General features: G+C 34.9%; 1 long non-coding RNA gene across 1 annotated transcript; it reads left to right on the forward strand.

Annotated features, from left to right (window-relative positions):
- The first annotated feature begins 551 nt into the window (after positions 1-551).
- On the forward strand, positions 552-1803 carry LOC138182868 (uncharacterized). The gene is made up of 3 exons (XR_011173921.1): positions 552-621; positions 1123-1308; positions 1460-1803. It is a non-coding gene; the product is annotated as an uncharacterized LOC138182868 (long non-coding RNA).
- The last annotated feature ends 5724 nt before the right edge of the window (positions 1804-7527 follow it).

The following is a 7527-nucleotide window of genomic DNA, read 5'->3' on the forward strand; positions in this document are numbered from 1 at the left end:
TTGCATTTTGTTACTGGTACAATTCATTCATTTGTTTAATTATAATACAAATTTTACAAAATACATATTATAAATTTTACGGACACGAGTATCATACTAGAATATTAAATTACAAAATCAACCCTGAAATGAATCGCGTTTTTGGTCGATATATGGGTTAACAACGAAGAGACGAATAGGTAGATATTAATGAGTGCAAAGAATTCGAAATTCTATCAATTCGAAAACTATATCTACAGAAAAACATGAATAAATCACGCGATCTATAACAGTTGCTCCGTTGACGAGGATCGTTCTTCCGCGTATGAAATAGATTCCGATCCATAGACGTCGAAAAATAGATCATTACGAACAATATCGGGTGATTGGCGAGCAACCTTGGAACAGGAAGCCAGGGGCTGTGGTGTCATAAAACGTCTTCGGTTACCATCGACCACAGAGCTCTGTTTATTCGTCTGATATCTGGTATCTGATATTAGTTAAACCGGCATCACTCGGCCAGATAAATAAATGTTAACGTCATGCAACCGTGGCACAGGTAACACGATCGTACGGGAGTACGGGAGCAAAAGGAACAATGTCTTTCACGGAAACGTCGGATACCTATGTCTGCTTTGCAAAGTATCACAATTCTTTCCACTTTCCCTTGTAATTTATATAAAATAGCATTTAAATGCTCAAAAGAGAGCAAAAAATGATTGTGATTGGATTTTGAGAAATGTACGATGATTCGTAGGCAATTGAGTTTTTAGATGCCTAATGGTATTTAATTAACGTTACCTAAATTTTATTTAATGAAACGTCCTATTGTAGACCTCTGAAAAAAGTTTGTGTTGATATTTACTGATTATAATTATTACATAATTAATTATCTAAAATTTCTTTAAAGTAATCTATACATATATGTATAAAGCAGCGAGTACTAGGATGCAGTTCTGTCTAAAACAAAAGATGTAAATTTTCAGTCTATTCTGTATATGAAAATCTAGCGAGAAACAAAGGTTATTTTAACATTATCAATGTTAAAATCTTTGTGGAAACATGGCTGTAGGATTAATATCGATTTACGACCGTTATATAATGGAAATTTAATATTTGATGCGTTCATTTTCATTATTTTAGGTACATTATGGTGTGCGGTGCTTGCCAAAGAACATAAAATATCAATCACAACTTTTAAATTGCAAGAACAGCTTTCAAGAAATGTGTAGAATAAGTAAATTTAAGCATGAATCCACAACACCAGCTACAGATCCAATTCCTCGTGAAAAATCGGCTACAGAAGCAACGAAACAAACTCAAAAACAAGTAATCTAAAATTTGAATGTACTAATCTTATTATTTTGAGTAAATACTCTAGTTCTGTAAAGAATCATGTTTACAATATTGAATTTCTATCCACAAGACAATGTATAATTTGTAACTTCTTTTTTTAACTAAATTTCATTTTTTTTTAAAGGAAAGTTACAAATTAAATGACAATGCTTTGGTTCATAAAATGCATCCAAATGATCGCCCACTACGTAACAATGTACCAGAACGTGAGAAGTGTGCTGAACTGGATTATATATTGGCAAAATGGAATGTTTATAAACCAAAGAAGTGATATTGCATGAGACATCTTATATGAATAATCGTCAATCCCTACGAGTTAAATTTTATATCGACATAATTTCTTAATTCAAAATTTGTACGAATGTAAAACACATAAATAACGTAAATTATGTAAATTGTAACAATTATAAATATTAGATATTACAATTTGTGTAGATCTCATAATCAGAAAAATATTTAAAAATTCCCAGCAAGTACGTCAAGCTATGAGATCTATAGTAAAATATATATTTAATTATAAAAATAAGATTAGTTTATATATTGTAAATAATATAAATATTATCTACTTAAATAATCTGGCATATACGCTTTATTAGCTACATACGTAAGTGTAAAATGAACGTCTATCCAATCTACCCCGACACAAACTTTTGATGAACCGCAAACGGCTCTCGTCACGGTGCTTTGCAAGTTGGCAAACATTACAGAAGATTCAACCTCAAACATTGTGAAAGCAAACATCGTCACTTAGTGATACCTAAACTTTATATTCATTAATCAAACTGAGAACTTGCACAGTTTATTTGACTATTTAAAAAATCAAACTAATCGAAAATATATATAAACAGAGAATTTGAATTCATATATATGTGTATATATATATACACATATATTATATTTTTATATTTATTAAGTATATTATTTTAATACTTTAAAATGCCTTCTTCTCCTCTTTAATTTTTAAGATATTCATTCTAAATGTACTTTTCTAATTTTGTGAATTCAATTTTGTTTAAGTAAGCGTCTAAAATCGAATTTCTTATAACTACTATTATCTTGGCCGTCTAATAATAATATTAATATAATAATAATAATAATAATAATATGTAAGTTTCAGCAGAGGAAAGGGAAGAAAGTTTTATGAATATTAATCAAAGTGAAAATTAACAAGCTAATCATATTCCCACGCGAAGGTGACAGAATTTGGTGAGAAGGGAAGATAGAGGATTACGTATATAAATAAACGTATAACTGCCAGAGATGAGAAGCCGTCGTCAGCCCAAAACAAAACATGACAAGTAAAATACACGGAGCCTTCTAGACAGCATCCATGACTCTTGTAGGAAGGCTAGATCGCATGGTAGGATTTACTATATCTGTATCTGGGTCAAATATAGCGCCTTCGTAAAATACCTGAATTAATTGTTTGTCCGAATACCAGACAAAAGGGATCCTTCATTCTCAGAAACAGTTTGGTCAATGAACCCTTCACGAAAGCCGAACTTAACCTCAATTTGATTTTATTTCACTTTGTATTCACGAGTACCTGAATATATTAGTGAAAAATATTTATGGAACTCAATAAATTTTACTGATAATCGATGTCACCAGAGATTGCTAATTACATAGCTTAAAAAATTTGTTAATTCAAAACTTGACATCTGATTCAAACAATTATTTCAAAATAGGATTATTATAAATTTAATTTAAGTTGATTTCCTTCAAAAATCAATTTGTCTTACATATAAATTCCACATTCAAGATTATAAGCATGCAATGAAATCAGTTTTTGGTATCACTCACCAATACCGTTGCATCGAAGAAACTGCCAAGCTTTCTTTATTCTGGTACGAAAATAACTTCAAAGCCATAGAGGTGATAATGTAAACAGTCCTTGCCACCCATAATACAAGACTGAATTTAACTTTACAGGCGCATATATAACTCATTTTGAGTCATTAGTCAGTTTGCACGAATCTAGACAAAATACAAAAATTTGTAATTTATTATAATGCCTGATTTTTTAAAAATAGCAACTTTAATTATTCCTACCATTTGTTTTTTATAATAATCACGACATATTCTATAGTGAATATAAATGTGATGTTAGCCTTTTCAAATCAAATATGCCGCTATTAAAACAAAATCCATAATCAAATAAAATTAAAAATTACCATATCAAACGTTACTTCAGAAGAATTACACAGATCTTAGTGATATGAAATACGACACATAATTTACAGATATGGTATGATATTACAAATATGGCGTATTAAAACCGTTAACAAATTGAACAAATTCTAATATCGGTATCTTGAATCGTAAAATGGAGCCTAGCAATTGTTATGCATCAATATAAATTTCGTAAAATATTCGTCAGATTAATATTTCAAATTTGTAAAATAGGAATATGGCATATCTCGATTGTAATTAATAATTTTTAAATACTTAATATTCAACAAACTCATTATTATTATCATATGCTCTCAACTTATTACTATTACTATTATGACAAATAAGATATGTATTTTTAGTAAAAGGTTAATTTAGGTATCCTGCTTACTCTCATTCGACGAGTGTCTTATAACAAGATGCTATATACTATACATACATGCATATCAGGAATGACTTTGATCACCTAAACAGATTTTGTTAGAACAATTTTTTGTATTGTGTGTTTATAAGCTCACAAGTTTAATCATCTTTATATACTAAATAAAAATACTTACTAAAAATCTGACGTTACGCAATTCGAATCATGAATTACATTTTGAAATATGGCCACTTGCCAAACTTCTATATTACGACAACGATACAGATCGAATTGCGTTCTGATGGTTGTCCATCTATTGTAGATTACTAAACGACAGGTGCATTTCATAAAACAGAAATGACAAATATTTATACATATTACAAGTTGGATAGCTTAATGACTATGTTATTCTTATCACTTTAGATATCCCTTTGATGAAAAAATTCGGTTAACATTGTGTTACAGTTCGCTGTTGAGTGCCGAAGCGTGCAGACGTGTGTCTAGTACTCTGTGAAGTTCGTAAAACAACACGTGTCGCCCATCCGTCGAAAGTGAACACAGCCAAGTGTTTCCTATCCTTTAGAGAAAAAATCCTACACTTCTAACCTCTACCCGAATACTAGCCTCATAGCCTCTCGACTAGTTATTCAATTTGAATTAACTAGCTCGATGATGGCCCAGGAATCACGACCAGGCTCTCCTGAGCAAACCCATAATTGCTCCGCGCTACCTCCTCCGTGGCAAAAGTGCAACAGATCCCCCCGTACCAATGACGCCAAAAATTCTAAGAAACGAAAAATAAAAGCATCAAAAACAAACACAAACGCCACCCAGATCGAACAGTCAACAATTAACACCTACAACAGATACGCCATATTGGAAACCGCAAACGACTCCTTGGAAATCGCTGACCCACTAACAAACCAACACACCCAAAGAAATTCCCCTCCTCCACCATTATTTGTTGATGATGTCATCGACATACAAACGATGATTAAGTCCATAGAGAGAGATATCTCCAAAGAGGACTACAACCTCAAAATAAATAATAACAAAGTGAAAATCCTGCCGACAAACCCTGATGCATATAGAAGACTCACCAAACTACTTAAGACCATGAACGCCAACTTTCATACATACCAGCTCAAACACGAAAGACCTTTCCGAGTGGTTCTACGCAACATCCACCACTCAGCGGACATAGATGAACTTAAATTCGAACTCTTAAAACACGGCCACGAAGTTATCAACGTCAGTAACATAAGGCATAGAGTCTCGAAAGACCCGTTATCCCTATTTTTTATCGACTTAAAACAAAAGCCTAACAATAAGGAAATATACAATATCAGTCGTCTAATGAATTCTATGGTAAAATTCGAACCACCGCTTGTTAAAAAAGAGATAGTGCAATGTAAAAGGTGCCAAAAGTACGGTCACACGCAGGAATACTGCAACCATACCTTCCTCTGTGTTAAATGTGCAGGTACACACCCCACTGACCAGTGCACTAAATCACCGGAAACCCCTGCGAAGTGCATCCACTGTCAAGGACCATCCTGCTAACTACAAAGACTGCCCAGCCTACAAAACCTTGTACACAAATAAGTACCCAAAACCCAGAGCAAAGGAGATAACCAACCAAATACCCAGTCCTCCTAAATTCACTACTACTTCAATCTCCTTAACCAATCAAATACCCAGTCCTCCTAAATTCACCACTACTTCAACCTCCTATGCCCAAGCAGTACAAGGAATCCAAAATAACCCGAATAGACACAGGGACCATTCTCAAAATAGTGTCCCCAATTCACAAAACACAGACAACGTCTCTAGACTTGAAAAGCTAATAGAAAAACAATCTGAGCAAATAAATAATTTTGCTATCACTATTAACACTCATCATGGATAAATTAATACGCCCCGACACAAAATAAAAACAAGACGCATAGTTCTTTGGAAAGCCAACGGTCTAGCTCAACACAAATTTGAACTAGAACTCTTCCTTAAACAGCAGCAAATCGACGTAATGCTCGTATCTGAAACCCATTTCACCACAAAAACTATCTAAAAATAAATGGTTATAACTTCTACCATACCCAACATCCCAGGCCCACGGCGGCACCGGAATTATAATCAAATCCAGCATTAAGCACTACGAACTTCCATTATTCCAGGAAGACTACCTCCAAGCAACAAACGTAGCAATAGAAGACTGCCAGGGAACAATCACCACTTCAGCAGTATACTGCCCTCCCAGACACTCCATCGCCAAAGAATACTTTGATAACTTCCTTGACACCCTAGGCAATAGATTCATAGCTGAAGGAGACTATAACGCCAAACATACCCAATGGGGCAGCAGACTGATTACAGTAAGAGGCAAAAATCTCTTAAACAGCATAATAACCAACAATCTCAGCTACCTCACCACATACGAACCCACACACCGGCCCACTGATACTAACAAAATACCCAACCTACTTGACTTCTTCGTAACTAAAAATATCTCGCCAAGATACGTCCAAATCAACTCCTCGACTGATCTGTCTTCTGATCATTCCCCCGTGATAGCAACAGTCAGTTCAACAATTATCGAGAATACACCTAATGGCTTTATTCATAACCAACTCACCAAATGGCAGCTCTTTAGAGAAGTCTTTAACCACCCAACTTCAGCCCTAACTTCACTAAAAACTAATGAAGATATCGAAGCAGCCACGGAATACTTAAACATGAGCATAATAAACGCTATCCGCTCCTCCACACCTACTAGGACTTCCATCAGCAAACATGAATATCCCCATTACATACTAAAAAAAATAGCAGAAAAACGTAAACTAAGAAGAGTATGGCAGACCCATAGAACACCGGATGACAAGCGCAAACTAAAAAACGCAACTAGAAAGTTAACCAAAATCATTAAAAATTATAAAAACGACTGTTTTCATAAGTATCTCGCCAATCTGTTCCCCACAGCTGACTCCAACTACTCACTATGGAAGGCCTCCAGGAAACTCACGCGCCCCCCGCAAATAATCCCTCCAACCCGCCGTCCGCAAGGTGGATGGGCACCTAGCCCTATAGAAAAAGCTAACCTGTTTGCTAAATACTTGTCTAAAGTATTTAAACCCCATTCCTCCAAAGCTGCCGCGGACATTACTGAATACCTGCACTCTCCCTTCCAAATGTCTTCTCCTATTGAACCCTTCACTTTTGCAGAGATTATAGAATCAATCAGTCGCCTAAATCCCAAGAAAGCAGCAGGGCACGACCTAATAGGCAATAAAGCAATCAAGGAACTTCCCATAAAAGGGATTGCACTCAACACCTCGATTTTTAACGCTATTCTTCGCCTTGAATACTTTCCTAAGGCCTGGAAAATCTCACTGATTACCCTCATCCCTAAACCCGGAAAACCGATATATGAAACTAGCTCCTATCGCCCAATCAGCCTTTTACCTACCCTGTCTAAACTATTCGAGAAGATGCTAACGAATCGACTCCTTCCACTCCTAGAGGATCTGAAAACACTCCCAGATCATCAATTTGGCTTTCGGAAACAACATTCAACAGTAGAGCAAATCCATCGAATAACCCACATGATCAGCCAAACCCTTGAAAAGAAGAAATATTGTTCAGCGGTATTCCTAGACATTCAA

The sequence above is a fragment of the Bombus flavifrons genome, chromosome 8, assembly GCF_040668555.2.
Source record: "Bombus flavifrons isolate JBK064 chromosome 8, iyBomFlav1_principal, whole genome shotgun sequence".
In the NCBI taxonomy this organism is placed as follows: domain Eukaryota; kingdom Metazoa; phylum Arthropoda; class Insecta; order Hymenoptera; family Apidae; genus Bombus; species Bombus flavifrons.